This window comes from Macrobrachium rosenbergii, chromosome 20, assembly GCF_040412425.1.
Source record: "Macrobrachium rosenbergii isolate ZJJX-2024 chromosome 20, ASM4041242v1, whole genome shotgun sequence".
NCBI classification, from domain to species: Eukaryota; Metazoa; Arthropoda; class Malacostraca; order Decapoda; family Palaemonidae; genus Macrobrachium; species Macrobrachium rosenbergii.
In genome coordinates this window covers 11,635,001-11,652,500 of record NC_089760.1, presented here as the reverse complement: position 1 = coordinate 11,652,500, position 17,500 = coordinate 11,635,001, and the positions used below count along the sequence as shown (strand labels likewise).

Genomic DNA, 17,500 nt, shown 5'->3' with positions numbered 1-17,500 from the left:
TCTGAACTCTCCCATTAACTGCGTCAAGATGGGCAGTAGTTTTATTTTGCAGGTTTTGCCGCGCAAAATATCTGCATTAAAACTGATATGAACATACTAGTTCTTAGATTGGTTACTAGTGATCCGATGAATCTTTCGAACAAAAATAACATTTTTACCATTTTTCTGTTATGTTCAGATCTGAATGATTATTTAGTATGCTGCCAAGAATTCGATTCTGGATTAGATGACATATTTCGGTGCAGTTTAAAATACTCAGTTTTTTTTCGCCATGAAATGTCTTCGGATCTGATCACGAATCTGTATAATTTTTATTTCAATCCATCTAGATATTAAGCGTCAACAAACGAAGATATATTAGCATTTCATTTTCAGAAAGGACGAATGACAGATTTTGTCACTTGACATGTGTCTGGTGCTTCGAAAAATAAATTTTCTTCGATCCGAAATTATCATATCCAATAAAAGTTCGCTATCCAGAAACGCACTTGATTGTTTATTTTCTTTATTATGTATAATTTTTGCGTAATTAAGAGTACAATTGTTTTCTTTCACATATATTTAGTGTAAAATACTAAAGAAAAAGGAGGATGACTGAGCATATGACTAACAAGAAATAAGTTTCTGGTATGATGGACAAAGAGTCTCGGTAAGTAATGGAAAACGGACAATTTCTAATGGAATACAGTATATGCGTCACTGTGAGTGCTAAGCATCATTGCAATGATTCAGTATTTCCACAGTGATAATTAAAGTCTTTGCGGCAGAATGAGCGAATGAACGAATATTTTGGAATATTTGTTCATTTCCGAGTTCCGGTGGCAATGATCTGCCCAAACTTGTGGAGAGCTGGAGGCTTTCGCGCGTACCTCGGTGAGAGAGGATTCTGAGCATTGTATCATGCATCATTTTTGCAGTTTTCTCACAAAAAAAAAAAAAAAAAAAAAAAACTATCAGGTCTAGCGAGAGTCTAAAAATTTTCGAATTTTGCATTTCTTTATATGCTCTTCACTCTGTGGGTAAGAGTAATGCGCAGGAAACGTACGAAAATTCGTGTGAATAATTCTGAAACGCCTATGTAGCCAAGGTATTAAATAGTGCGTATATCTGTTGACCTAATAAGGAAAGATAAGATATATTAGCATAGCATATAACGTTACTAGTCCTCAAGTTTTTATTATGGTATTCAGCTTACTGTAAAATATGAGTTTTTATGTGTAAGAGTCAAAAGAATCATTAAAGAGTGTCCTCTCTCTCTCTCTCTCCGTTTTGATTGCATTGTCAAAATGCCACAAGGGAAATATGCATTTAATATTTCATTATGCTTTTTTTTTATATAGCGAGAATGATTTTTATTTATTTTTTGGGAAATTTAGAATAATCGTTGCTATTAACTGGTGAACATTAAAGATGAGTAAAATTATGTAAATTCTCTCTCTCTCGCTCTCTTTCTCCCTCTCTGTCTCTCCCAGTAAATGAAATTTCACCTTTACCATTTCCATAAAAACTTAACTTGTTAGCTTGCGTGTAGTTAAGTAACACTACAAATATTCCTATCATCTGTATCCTGGATTTTTAGTTTCTAGGTAGCCTTACGTTTTGAAATATGCATAGCAATCATAGCACTAATTTTACCAAAATATAGGGTTATGTATTTGACCTTGGTTCCAAACTGCAACGGCTTTCATCGACTTACCTCAAGTGTCTAGCGTAAACTTACTAAACGAGGTGAGGTGAGGAAGGCGTTGATATATCCAGATTGCATTGCCCGAAATAGTGTCGGTGAACTATTTACCGAGACTAAGAGAGAGAGCGAGAGAGAGAGAAGAATTTGCAGGCATAACTTCCTTAAAGTGCCTTGAGTTACGATTATATAACGATGCTTATAATGTGTATGATTACAACCTAACATCAGTGAAATTTTATTGAGATATTGTTGACCTTTAATTCAAAGCATACCGAAAGTTATAATATTATTAATCCTAATATGATATCCAGGGCTTAAAAATAGGATCCTTTTACATATGTGTCAGGTCTTCGTTTTATATCTCTTACCTGCAAGAATTGACTATCAAACAATGCATTGCTGAAAAAAAATTCTGATAATGTATCCACGTTGAGTGCCTCCAACAATCCCCAGAAGAAATTGAGATTTGGGCTCCCCTTTCAAGGATTGTAGCGTTAGCATTCAGTGATGGAATACGTGTCCAAGTATACGATTTTACTTAATTTATTAACTGAGGTAAAATCATTCTAAAATTAGTAGTTCTCTGTATATTAATTTCTCATGTTTACGGCCATAATAAGGCTGAATATTAGAAATATGTTATTCTTATACATATAATTTAGGAACTATAATTGGCTCTTGAACGATTTTGATGAGAGCCATCTGATAACAATCCTTTATTTCTTAATCTAATGAAATTAATAATAAAGCAGTTCATAACCAAGATATTTGATTTGGAAAAACGAGTTACTGAGAACATTTTGAAATAGGTGTTATCCAAGTACGTTGCATTAAAGGGACCCAGAAATAAATATATGTCAACTGAAATTGGAATGGAGCTAGCAGCCAGCCTCATCCCAAAAGACTTGCTGAGAACAAGGTATCAGTCAGTAAAGTAAATGGAAAGCTCTGTCGGAAGTCCCACTAATCGCTTAGGGAATTCATGAGGACGACCCTATCTTGGTATTGAATGAGCGCGGTTATCATTTTGTACCCTAAGTTTATGTGTTTGCAATATACAGCGCGGTATATGAATTCCGTTTCTGTGGCTTCCAAAACGGATATTTCAAAACATGTTTCTGCTAAATGGACATTCCCTTCTTTTCACTCCACCAGTTTCTTACGTGAAAAATATCAGCATGTCCTTGAACCAGGCTTATTTTTTTCTAATACACTAATAACTTTTTCTTATGCCTTTCTAGAATTAATATGATATATTTTGCTGTTATTCGTTCTTCTTTAATCGTCAGGAGAGAGAATTTCTGTTTTTTTTATTCCCATTTTGCCCCTTCTATTACTAAATGGAAATGATCTTTTTCTAATCCACAAGTTTCTTACATGAAAAATATCAGCGTGTCCTTGAATCAGAATTGGCTGGCTTATTTTTTTAATAATTTTTTTTTTACCCTTCTAGATTCATTTTGGTACATTTTGCTGTTATTCGTCCCTTTTTGTCAACTTCAAAGAGCGAATTTCTGTTTTTGTTTTAGACTGCAATTTTGTTCCTTCCATGCTCTGCTTATGTTGTATTTAAACATCTATGTACGTATATCTGCTTCAAGTTTTTATTTTTGACATTGCTAGATTTAATTTTATAAATTTTTCGTAGTAGATACATGCATCTACACAGGCACAGCAAAAGGATTGCAGAAAAAAGGAAAATTAACACTCAACTTGTTTTTAGAAACAGTCGACCTAAGAGGAAAAGGTATACATACGTAAATACACACACACATATATATAGATATATATTATATGTATATATATATATATATATATATATATATATATATATATATATATATATATATATATATATATATATATATATATATATATTTCTATTGAAATCAGTGACAATGTTTGCAGATAATATCTTCTTATCAAGACCCCGAATCAGTCTATACTTCTTTTTCTCTTCTGGTATGGAAAATCATGCGGGATTCTTTCCATTTACCTTTTCATTTTATTAGTCGACGGGCCATTTCGTCACCTCTCGAGGGCGGCTTCATCAGGACTGGATTACAAATCAACATGCAGTTTTTTTGCTGTATGCGGACGCTTGAATTTCATACATGACTCATTGGGGTGCTGAGTGTCTATTGGTCGGCGGGTCTCCGTCTGGGCGACATCATACTTCTTAGGACGCGGCCCAAGGACGTCGGCAATGGCATGGTTCCCGTCTCTGGCCGGTAATCTTGATTTGCTACGTTGTCGGTAGTTGTGTCCAGGTGTGTTTTATCGCTCGTGTCTGCCTTCGGATTCTCACGGATTCCTGCGGTTTCCTTGAAGAAGGGAGGATGAAGTCCGTATTTCTCTATACATTCAACGGAGGCCGTTGTTGATTCATACTCACAGCTTCTGTTCCGGTCGCAGTCGTTTTACGTAGTGCTGAAATATTGCCCCTTGTTGCGGTGAGCTTGCAGTCGTTTGCGTAGAGTGGTGGTGGTGCGACCTATGTAGTCATAGCTGAGGGCTTGACATGTCCCTTCGGTACATTTAAATTTGTATGCTACTTTGATCGACTCTCACACCTCTCTATTTTAATATCATTTTTATTTTATAAAGTTTCCTTAATATATTCTTATTGATATGTTCCTATAGTCATTCATGTCAATCCCACGCATAGCGTGAATGGTAAGTAAAGAAGCAGACCTCGCCTTTACTAAAAGCACATACGATCTAAGAGTATTTTTCCAAATGGGAGATTCTGGAGGAATAATGTATGATGAATGTCTTCCTTCTTGGCAAGAGCAACGTTCACTTTTAAGCTCACAATATCCTCATATTTGCAGATTCCTACATGGTTTATGTGTTCAATGAGTGCGTGTGTGTATATATGCTTCAGCATACATATATTTTTTTAACAAGTAAAGATTTTTTTCTCTGTTGATGACGTTGTTGTTGTGATGCCGTTAGTTAAAAACAATCAATAAAACATTGAGTAAAAAACCAGACCTCTGGTCAAATAAATAGTAGAAAATAAAATGATTAGCGAGCTCTTATTTTTCAACTAGACAAATTTAGAGCTTTTCAGCATATGAACACCACCATCTTATTTAGTGGGTTTTGACAGTTTAGAATTCGGTGAAACTCTTGATAAGCTAATTGGAAGGTCGTACACATTCATAAGTATTACAATGATGATCAATAGTGCAGGTAGTATATTATCCCCATGACTGGTTCAGTGAGACAAAGCTGCCCTTCGAGTATGATGTTATAATGGTTTATCAGTACCCTGTCATAATGTTATTAGGGCAATTAAAACTAGTGTCTCTGTAAATATTCGTATAGCACCAGAGGGTAATTGTTGCAGGTGGAAAAACTAAAATTATTTTGAACGTGTGATAAAAAATATTATGAATAAAAATGAAAAATTAAACATTTTTGCAATGAGAATGGCAAGGAAAAATAGTCTAGTAGAGAATACATTTAGATTTAAATGGGAGAATGACATCCTGGAATGGTATATTTCTTAGGTTTTCTATTTAGTAAGTCATAGATATTTGACGAAGAAACGAGCCTTTAAGTATTTATGGGAAGGAGGACTTCAACCAATGAAAAGATTATCAGTACACAACAGAGAAAAGGTAGTACAGTATTTTACGTTTTAAAATTAAAATGCCCATGATAAAAAGGTCTCCTGAAATATTTTCATTTGATGAGAACGACTATATATATATATATATATATATATATATATATATATATATATATATATATATATATATATATATATATATATATATATATATATATATGTATGTATGTGTGTGTGTGACAAATGAAATAACATTAGATGTCGTTACATATCCATCTCCTAATAACTATAACAATATCTCGGAATCTGTTGATGAAGTGCAGCATGTCCAAAATTTCCGTCCTTGACAGCTATACTGAAAGCAAGAATGATTAACCCTCTCAAATTTGGAAGGTGATTTATGCCCATTTCATTACGTCTAATAATGTAAATGAGAATTATGAATTTTTTAAGAACTTACATGATGCCTTTGTTTTCGCAAATAAATGTGCTTAATTTTTATCCACATACAAGATGTCAAATGTAATCTTAAGAAGGTGCATTATATGTCTTCTATTTTGGAAAAATCAGGGCAATTTTTAATTGAGTTTAGAGTTCATTAATTCTGTATGTGATTTTGATCCTACAAAAACGTCAAATTCATTAACTTTAATCTCAGTCTCAAAGAGAACTTATAATTGGAAACAATAATTTTTCTGAAAATCTGTTAATCATTTACAGCTGTATGGACGAGTAGTATTATATTTCAGCTAACGACCATGTTAAGTAAATAGTGTCAGAGTCAAATAGTAACAAATAATGTTTCACTAATATATGAGAAATAATCCAGAGGGATTTATGAAGTATCTGGAAGCAATTAATACAATATTTTTTTTATTTTAAGAAATAATTTAGTGTTTTATTTTATTGCAAAAGAATGTAGCCTATATTTATAAACTATTCGGAATTGCATAATATTACATAACTTTATAGTGTATTCATATTACTTTACATTCGCAACGACTGCAAATTATTACGTGGAAAAGGCCAGGCTTTTAGACATCATCACCCTTAAAATAATGACTTGCTCAGGGGCAAGAGGCCTATAGCTTTCAGTGTCACAAGGTGACAAAGCATGTGGTGTTATGTCTACCTACTTACCCACTTACCTATATTCATACACACACACAGGCACGCATATCTATGTATGTATGTATGTATATATATATATATATATATATATATATATATATATATATATATATATATATATATATGTATGTATATATATATACACACACATACACACGTCCGTCCGTGTGTGTGTGTGTATGTATATAGGTAAGTGGGTAGATAGGCAGATATAAGACCACATACATTTTCACCTGAAGGGAGTGCCGCTGTAAGGTATAGGCCTCCCGCCCCTTATCAAGTCACTCGGGGTGATGATGTCTCAAAGCCTCACTTGATATATATATATATATATATATATATATATATATATATATATATATATATATATATATATATATATATATATATATATATATATACACGTATATGTATATACAGTATATACATACATGTATATATATAATATATTTATACATATATATATATATATATATATATATATATATATATATATATATATATATATATATATATATATATAAAAGCATACATACATGTACATACACATATAAACAACATGCACATTTACGTAGCGGAAACTTGCAAGCACAAACAGTAAAACAGAAACCCAAACACTAAAAATTAGTCATATTTACTTCTAACTTTCTTGGCTACGGAAATTAGGTGGAGAAAGTTTTTGAATTATGATCAGGAGGGAAATATTGGCTCACCTATTTATGAAACATTAGAAGTTCGGTGATCTCTCAACCCACCGGCGATGGTTTAACTTCATAATGATGTCACCAAATGGAGGTTAAACAAGTCATTAGCGATGACAAAGTGGTCATCGTGGGCAGGATTTTGCCCTTATATATCAGAGCAGTGGCGCGACGTGTTGCTAATTAGCCGGGATTCTCGTATGTCACTTGAATAAAATACTCGACGAGGCCTCATAAAATCTCAGTTAGCTTTCATGGGTCCTTCATTTATACATAGCTATGGGCCTTCTTCACAAATGACGATGGACGTTTATTTCTTTTTCTAAGGTGATATAAGCCCCCTTTTGTAAGCTCATTACATGTGTTTTACAGCCGAGTATATTATGCTGATGGGTATTTGAGAGACAGAAAAGTTTAAATGAAGAGCTCTACTAATTCTGGGCGGTAAGAATATCATTCTTTCTCTTTTACTTAGGTGTGATGATGAACTTTGGTGTAGTGTTCCCTTTTTTTTTATTTTTGTCTAACTGTCTGCCTTTTTATTTAGAAAGGTTCTATTGTGATTTTTCTCGTAAAGCTGCCTCATTTATGCCTTAACAGCTGAATCATGGATGAAACAGCTATTTAGAAAACAACTACCATAACATTATCTATTACACAGATGGCTCATATACTCATACACCTATGTCGCTCTGAATGTTGAGGCCCATCCTTTTCAATTCGTCTTTCACATCATCTGTCCAGTACTTTCTGGGTCTCCCCTCCTCCATCACGCTCCTAAATTGTGCCCCCTTTCTTCCAGCCTAGTATATTCCATTCTTTCCAAATAGAGGAAAGCTCTATTACGATTGTGGCCCATCTTTGATGCCAATTCCAAGTGTCCCCACAGTTCTCCCCTTTTAGATCCTTCCTATGACACTTATACTACGAGAACACTTCGTCTCAAAAGCGTCCAACTCTATTCTCTCATTCGCATTCACCATCCACATTTCACTTCAAGTAAGGAGCATGTGTTCATTAATCCCTTCGTACACACTAACTACAGATTCCACTCTCCGATATCTTTTTTGCTTCCTCTCTTTTCTCATTTATATTATCGTCCATGTTGTGTGCTCCTGGTTCTCCTTTACCCACTAAATCTAACTTGTTCACTTTCACTTTCAACTTTCTCCTGTTGCAAACACTTTCAAGGTTTTTTTTATTAGTTTCATCAGCTTCTCTTCACTATACACAATCAGTACTGCAGTATCTCTAGACTATCAATTTTACTCTTTATTCATAACTCACTTACTTTCCATACTCCAGCTAATTCCGTACCTTATTCCATAAAGATATTAAAAGAGACGTTAACACAAAACGCTTGTGTCTTTGACTCAATTTTACACTAGTTCATTCACTCTCCTGTCAAGCTTATTCTGGCAAAGGTTTTCATTTCTATCTTAAAAGATTTTTTTAAGGCCTCAGTAAATTATTTTCTCCGCTATTTATCTGTCAAAATCTCTTCATTGACTGTTTATTGATTCTACCGTGTAATTGCAAATTTCTCATATAACTATTACATAAACACTTGATCAACACCCTTATTTTCTTTCCCTATCAGTCCATATAGATAATTTCCTCTATTCTTTTAGATAACTTCAGTTATTCGATAGAGCCTAAGTAATTCTGTTGATAGCTAATACTCTAAGGACACTAATTTTGAAAACTAGAATGGATAAAACATAAAGAAATCTAAATTTTGAGCTTCATTATTTTCAGAGGGATGATAACGTTAGTGACTCTGGGATAGACTACTCCACTTTAAGAAAACAAATTTATGATAAGCAATTCAATAAGAAACGAGGAATTAACAATGTGATATTTCAAAATGCGACCCTCCTGCAACATGAGTTAGGAGGAAATGGCTGTTCAAACAAAACTCTTTTGGAAAGCGGAAGCGATACACTCCAAAGGGAAAGTGTTTCGGATCTGGAATATTGACTTGCAAATGAGGGAGCGAGAATTGTACAGGCCTAACGACACGATAGCTCGGTCGATGCCAAAGCCAATCATATTCGGATGAATTTCCAGAGCCCTTCGAAATTTACACTTCCTGGCAGAGATTGAACCGAGTCCATCGTCAGGGTAGTAAAGAATGCTTAGACTTATAATTTCATAAGTAAGAAAAGTAATGGGCCAATATCCTTGTAACTGATACAAGTACAGTCTACCAAAATAAAAACGAGAACGTCTTTCTCCAGGGAAGGGTAGATCATATTTGTCATAACAAAGGAAAAAATCCTAAATATGGTATTTTCTAATGCAAGGAAACATGATTATATATGGCTGTTGACAAAGATTACTGTCGAAGTAAATTTTTTGCTAATTTAGCAATAATAAGGCACTTTCGATTCCACTTTCTGCCTATTTTATTGTTATATATTTGCATATATATATATATACGAGTATATATATATATATATATATATATATATATATATATATATATATATATATATATATATATATATATATATGCAATCATGTGTTAGTATGACAGTTTGTGAGCGTATGAGGTATATAATATATATATATATATATATATATATATATATATATATATATATATATATATATATATATATATATATATATATATATATATATATATATATATATATATATGTGTGTGTGTGTGTGTGTGTGTGTGTGGGCGTGTGGGCGTGTATGCATATGCAGAGTGTAACACGAGTTTATGCAATTATTTCGGGAAACGAAAGAAAAGTAATTCTGAGCAGAAAATGTTTTATGAAGATATGCGTTTTGAGGCTCCGTTTGTCAGTGAGGTGAATTTTTAAAATAACCATTCATCATTAACACCGCTCTTGTGTGCTGGAGGTTGTTGACGGGAGGTCGGTGTAGCCTGGGATGTGGGGAGGGAGATGGAGCAAATGAGGCAAGTTGATTGCCAACCTTTTAAATTATGATTCTTTTTCTAGTAATTTATTGAACAATGTAACATTACAGTCTCTTCAATTACTAAATCAACTGTAAACGAACTTCATGTAATCTAATTTTAATGATTAGCTTACAGCGGTACAGTATGGTTTTACACGTCAAGTAAGTAGTGTAAATATTACTTTGCAACATTTATTTGTGATTGTTGAGTTCTAGCATGCTCTGTCCTGCCGCCTCGTCACGGAATTGCTGAATCATGAGTCAGAACTCGTCAAGTTGCCAAGGGTAAGCAGGGAGGGAGGATACTGTATTTTGAGTAATGTCAGCTTTTTTACCTCTTTCGATTACTGTATGAATAGGCTACCTTTGACAGGAAGGAAGGGAATTTTCAATAATGTTTCCATTGTGTTTTCATTTGATGGAGATGAAAGCTTGTTTGTTAATGGTTTTTTTCCTTTTGTCTGATGTTTGATGACTACTTTTGATGGAGAAGGAGAGATTTTTAATTTAAGTCTTTGATTTGTGTATAAGGAATTACCCTATATTTGATGGAGGGGAGACTCAATTAGGATTATTTTTTTATCGGTTTCCACTGAATACCAATAATGGAGAGGGAGAGGGTTTCAACGATGCATGCATTTTTTCCCTTTGTTCAATATTTAGAGAATACATTTGCTTTGGAGGTAGTTTATTCACATCAGCCTAATCGTTCCATCCCCACCCTCCCCTACTGATTGCCCTGACTACTGCAACATCCCGTACACCATCTTACTGGCCAGAGAGCAGTGTTAATGATAAATGGTTGTTTTAAAATTTCAGGTCACCAACAAACGAAGCCTTAAAATGCATATCTTTATAGAATATTTTCTGCTGAAAATTACTTTTTCTTTCATTTCTCGTAATATTTGCATAAACTCGTGTTACACCTATATATATATATATATATATATATATATATATATATATATATATATATATATATATATATATATATATATATATATATATATATATATATACATATATATATGATTATAATCACTTTGTACGTGATTCATTTATCACACATTGCCACAGGTGAAAAATAAGACTTTATTTCCAAGCCATTGACGAAGGACTGATACAGAGTATTAGAAGTCACAAATATATATACTACTGATGAACATACACAATCGTTAGAAACTACCTAACCATCCACCGGCCGGTGTCAAGGTAGGAGTTGCCTTCAAAACTCATTTGGCTAAAAATCGCAATATACTCTCAGGGGACAATACTGATAAACATACCGACCATAGGCGACATCAGCTCCACAGCTGACAGGTGTTAGGGAGGCGGGGTTTGGAAAACTCATTAGCACTGGTGCCCCCGTACTGTGTTTACAATTATGATAATCTTATTTCCATATATCTCTACCAGTCTACTGCCTACCTTAAAATTTAAACAATTGACAAATTTCTTTTGATATTAAAGGACCAAGTTTACGCATCCCTTGACTTATATTCATATTATGGCTGTAACTTTATTTTATAAAGCTAGATTCAATGATATTCCTTTCCAGTGCATTATTAGATTATACAATCCTTTTTGTCCCTTCCCAGTTGATAACATGATTGTTCTCACTAAAGTGTACAAAAATACCACTGTTCCCCTGTGCATATCTCACACATTTTTTATGCTGTTCTATTCTCTTTTCCAGCCCTTTGCCCGTTTGGCCAATATAAAAGTTGTCAAAAGACTTACACGGAATTTTATATACACACCCTTTAATATTGTCGGGGAAGTTCTTGATAAGTACATGTTTCATTATTTTATTGTTCTTAAATGCGACATTAACACCAAAATTCTTAAGAAGATGGGAGATATCTTTCATATATATATATATATATATATATATATATATATATATATATATATATATATATATTACAGAAAAAAGGTTAAATGCGCTTATGTTACTTAAGTTAATGATTACTTCCTAAAATGCAAGGTCCAAATAAGTACTAAGTAGCTTGCAATTACATTTTATTTAGAAAACAAACGGGGATTCGGAGACACGTGCGGTCGTTAATAGCAAAATGGGGAACTATGACAACCAATTCCAAAGTCATCAGAAAATAAATAAATATCTGGTTCTGGACACAAAAATGGAAGGGTAGTTACATCCTCCTCAGCAAGACACCGTGTCATTTTAGTGTGAGGATATTCTTATGAATATCTTATAATTATTCGCATGCACAAATGGCAATGGGAAACCAATAACTTATGAGTTATAGAGTTGTTGTAATTAGTTTATCTGTTTCCATTCAACATCCCATTACAGATATGTAAGCGATATGAGACCTGCATATCTGATTTCTGATTAGGCTGAGCTAATGTGGAATTAATACGCGTGAAGTTTACTGGATATTGATAATAGGATATAAAAGTATAATTTTTGATTCATGTATGGCAGTATAGTGAGTAAAATTGTTGAAGGTGGACATTAAGAGTGTAATATTTCAGGATAGGCTTACTTAGTAGGAAATGGTAGAAGTTTTCAGGCTGTGGGAGGAAGGAATAGGAAAGTGAAAGGCTTGAATAGGTTTCTTTATCTGTAATAACATGATGGGAGGTGGGCAGGAGAAACCAGAGACCAAAAAGAAGGCGCGTAATGTAAAAGTGGGAGGAGAAGATGATGGACTTTACACAAAATAAATGTAGAGAGAATGATTATCAAAATAAAAGATGCAATTGGAAATATGTTGTGAGAAGAAAATGCAGTTCTCGGTCAACGGAGTGAGCATTTTGAAAATATGCTGAACGTAGAAGAAAAAAGAGAGGAGGATCTAAATAATCGAAGCGTGAAGAGGTCTAGTGTAAGTCTGAGAATGCTTGTGGAAGGAACCATTAAGGACATGGAGCAATTGGAGAAATGAAAAGGTACCTAGAGTTGGTGGGATTATAAGTGAGATGATGCAGTTCAGGGATGAAAGTGTAATTAAGTCGATGACCAGACATTACAGAATATGGCTGGATGACAAAATGTTTCTAAGAAATGGGTAATAGAAATAGTTATTCATCCATATAATTGCAAATGTGACAGATGAGACTGCAAGAATTAATACGGGCATAACGGGACTCAGTATACTAGGGGAAATGTATGTGATTTTCTTACTTAAGTTACGAAACATAAACAAAAGAATAAAAGTGGAGTAGCTGTGATAAAACAGTGAAGAAGACGAGTAAATGAAATGTGTTTTTTATGAAGGGCTTTTGTGAAAAGTTTGAAAGTAAAGGTAAAATTCTGAATGTGCCATACATGGACCTAGAAAAAGCTTAAGGCATAGCTGATACAGAGGCAACGTGTAGGGTGCTGAGGACGTAAGGTATAAAAGATACGTTTTGGGGAGTAGAGAAAAATAAGCTTTTATCAGAGAAGTCAAACTTTTTAAAATCTGTATATGAAGAGTGACTGGCCTGGTGTAAAATTGGAGCTGAAACAAGTGTGTATGTACTGTATCCGTGAGTCCAATTCTTTTCTTTACTGATTTATGGCAGAAGACAGAAATAAAACATTAGGAGAAGGCTCAAAGTTGTGAGAAAGTAAAGTGGTAGATGGAGTGTAGAATAAGTGATGTTTTGCAGATGAAAAGTTGAGAGAATGCGAGCAAGAATAACGTTATGACTGTAAATGTAAACCAAGAAGATTGGGCTATGAATGGTAATAGGGGTGGTGAGAGAATGAAGTAGTTGATTTGTGTGAGAGAATTATACATGGAAGCCATAGTTGGAATGTGAGAAGGTGGCACTGAGAAAACTCTCATTTATAACAGTGAAGTGTGGATATTGAATACAAATGAAAGCAAAACAGTTGAACCTATATAGATGAACTGTTTTTAAAGTATATGTGATATAAGGAAAATTTAATTGGCAAGAAATGTAGAGATAGCTACCAAATGTGACAGCAGGCATCAGTGTTTTCGAGTATCTGTCATCTGAAATTAATGGAGGATGATAGGTTGGTAAAACAAGTGTAAAATTGAGAAGCGTAATGAAAAGGACAAGAGGAAAGGAAGGGCCTTATTGAAGATAGAGATGGAGGGTTGTTTTACTCTTGGTGATGCGCTGTATAAAGAGGGTAATGTTGTGGGAGTTAGTTTTGGACGGGTGGTTTATCTATGATTTAGCAGTTTTAAAAACTATGAATGTAGTAGTAATCACTGTTTGGTCATTTTTCATGAGCCCATCCTGTAGGGAGAATACCTTAATGTTATAAAACAAATTGTACTGTGAACTTCATCATACTGAAAATTTATTTCATAGAAACTGGGCAATTAAGAATAATTTCTGTCCTCTATACTCCACATTCTTTGTAATGGTATACCTCCATACTCTGTGGTTTTGATTAGATATTGAAACTTTCATATTGCCCATTTCTCTGATATTTTCCACGCGACTGCTTTCTAAATAGAAATCAACTCTTCATTTATTAAAAGCACCTGAACGCCTATCATAGTGACGTGCAGAAAGCTATAATTGATATTAAGGTATTTGCATTAAACGGATACTGTGGTATATACTGTACGTTAAACACGATTCCTGTCCTGCACTAAACGCCAGCCAAAGAATATCACCGCTCACCTACATTCTTATGGATGGTAACTTAACTTTGCCCCACTTAACATTAATTAATAATTACGGATATAAGTGTTTATGTAATTTAGATTGTAAATGACTTAACCCACTTCCATTTTCTGGAATTGTAAAATTTTAACCAATGTATCCTGCAAAGAATTCTATTATTACTTGCTAAAAAATCAGAGGAATATCTTAATACCTTTCAAAAGCCATTCTACTTAATTGTACGAAATTGTCACAATAGATTTGCAATTGAAAGCACACTGTCAATAACAGTTCTGACTAAGCATCATTTACAAACTTCATTTAAAGGTATTAATATATCATTACCTCGGAAAAGGCGCAGTAAGCTTAATGGTGCTTATTCAAAGTGATTCTTAGAACTGGAGAACTCTCCGAGAGTGGTTGGTCAGTAAAGAATTACCTTCATACACGGCAACTCACATTACTTCTTATCCGTCCTGGATCTCTGTTAAGGCCAACATTATTTTAATTTCATACTTGAGTGAGTAATATCTGTTTTGCTTACAATCAAGATAATTACTTGGGAAGGAGCTGCATACGTTTCTAAGTAAAAAAAAAATAACAAATAGCTGTCATGTAATATTTTTTATCTTACAAACTACTGCACGCGTTCGATGAACCAAATTTAACTCTGTTAGTTATTATATGCACATACTTGAGAAGGAGGAAGATGAGCATCAAAAGGTCTTCACTGATATAGCAAAGATTAATTCCGTCAAGCTTCTTTTAAAGGCTACACAGCAATTATGCCTTGAAATGTAGCGAGTATTTTAAAAATTTAATCTACATCGCTTGCATGTGATGTATAATTTAGAACTTGTGTACTTTAGAGGAAATTAATATAAAGACTATTAGATAATCAAGGGTTCTTACTGTTGTGTAAAGTACAGGTAAATGAATGTCATTTTACGTAATGAGACTTGTCCGACAGATAGGATTTTTTTTTACTTTACATTTGAAAGAAAAATTTTGATGAATTGGAAGTTTTGATAATACTTATAAATCTGTAAATACTTTAGGGTACAGTACTGAGGGTGTCACTGATACCCAATGAGGATGGTACTTTGTTCAGAAAGTTAAATGACGTCATGATGAAAGAAAAGCAGACGTGACGATAGGTGTTCAGGTTTAATTTGTAATAAACTGATGTAGCAATTAAAGAAATACGCACATTTTTAAGAGAAGATAAGACTGTGAATGGCAAGTGATAAAGCAACTGTTCCCCTACGAGGCAGAGTTGTTAGGCAGTACAATAGAGATAAAAAAAAGTCAGTGGCAGGCTTCGTTCCAGTGTTAGTACGTAGGAAAAGTTACAAACAAAAGTTGGAGGGGCCAAGCTGAATGAGTAAATAAAAGACGGGGAAGCTCGATATATTTAGAATAACAGATAGGTGGTCTCACAATGGTACCAGTAAACACTGGCTCAGGATGCTACGAAAAGTGAAGAAATTTATCAAAAATTGTTGATCAAAGGAAATGTGGAGAAGAAAGGAAATTAAGTTTCTAATAGGAAATTAGGCATAATTCTCATTTTTGATATTTTATTTGTTCATGCTATGGAAAGAGGATTGAAAAGCAAATTCCACTGAAATGAATTTTGTATAAATGTTGTCTTGCGAAAAATATTAGCAGGAGTGCCCAAAACCAAGACACACTCATTTAAGCATGCACACCAAAGAGAAATAAATGCAAATCCGCACACACACATACACACATGTATATATATGTACATGAATATATATATATATATATATATATATATATATATATATATATATACAGTATATATATATACAGTATATATATATACACAGTATATATATATATATATATATATATATATATATATATATATATATATATATATATATATATATATATATATGTATGTTTGTATGTATGTATATATCTAAATGCTACAATGACATTTTAACCATCCAGTTTCTTAATACTTATAATGAAGAACGGATGCTAAGAATGGGTTCGGTTATCTCCCACCATAATATGATACACTTGAGGTCGAATCTCAGTATTCATCCGTCCCCTACTGTACTGAAGACTTGTAGTCCAAAAATGCGAGAAAGGCGGGGGTTAAGTACCCGTGCCTATTACATGCATACATACATACATATATATATATATATATATATATATATATATATATATATATATATATATATATATATATATATATATATATAGTATATATATATATATAATCAAGAGGGAAAATCAATACAAAATGGCAAAGATGTTTATGACAATATATGTATATATATAATATATATATGCATTTATATATATATATATATATATATATATATATATATATATATATATATATATATATATTATATATATAATATATATATATATATGTATGTATGTATATATACAGTACATATATATATATATATATATATATATATATATATATATATATATATATATATATATATATATATATATATATATATATATATATATATATATATATATATATATATATATATATATATATATATATATATATTTTTATATATTTTCACAAACGTCCTTGCCATTTGTATTGATTTTTCCTCTTGATTTTCACTTAAAGTTAAAGTAAATTATTTTTCATTTTCACTACATGAATTAAAGTACATTTCAAAAGAAAACAAGTTGTTTTGATGTTTTTTGCACCAAGCATTCCCATGTTTTCCCAGGCTCAGTTAAGCCAATGCAGGTGTCTAATGAAAAACTAAGTACTGCAAGTCATTACCTGTCTGACTTGACCCTAGTAATGCACCCCCAAGGTGGCATTCTTAGCAGTCACTTGCAAGT

General features: G+C 32.9%; 1 protein-coding gene across 1 annotated transcript in view; it reads left to right on the top strand.

Moving 5' to 3' along the window:
- The window catches only part of LOC136849044 (major facilitator superfamily domain-containing protein 6-like), a 725,072-nt gene that overhangs the window by 115,001 nt on the left and 592,571 nt on the right, over positions 1-17,500 (top strand). The window lies entirely within an intron of this gene.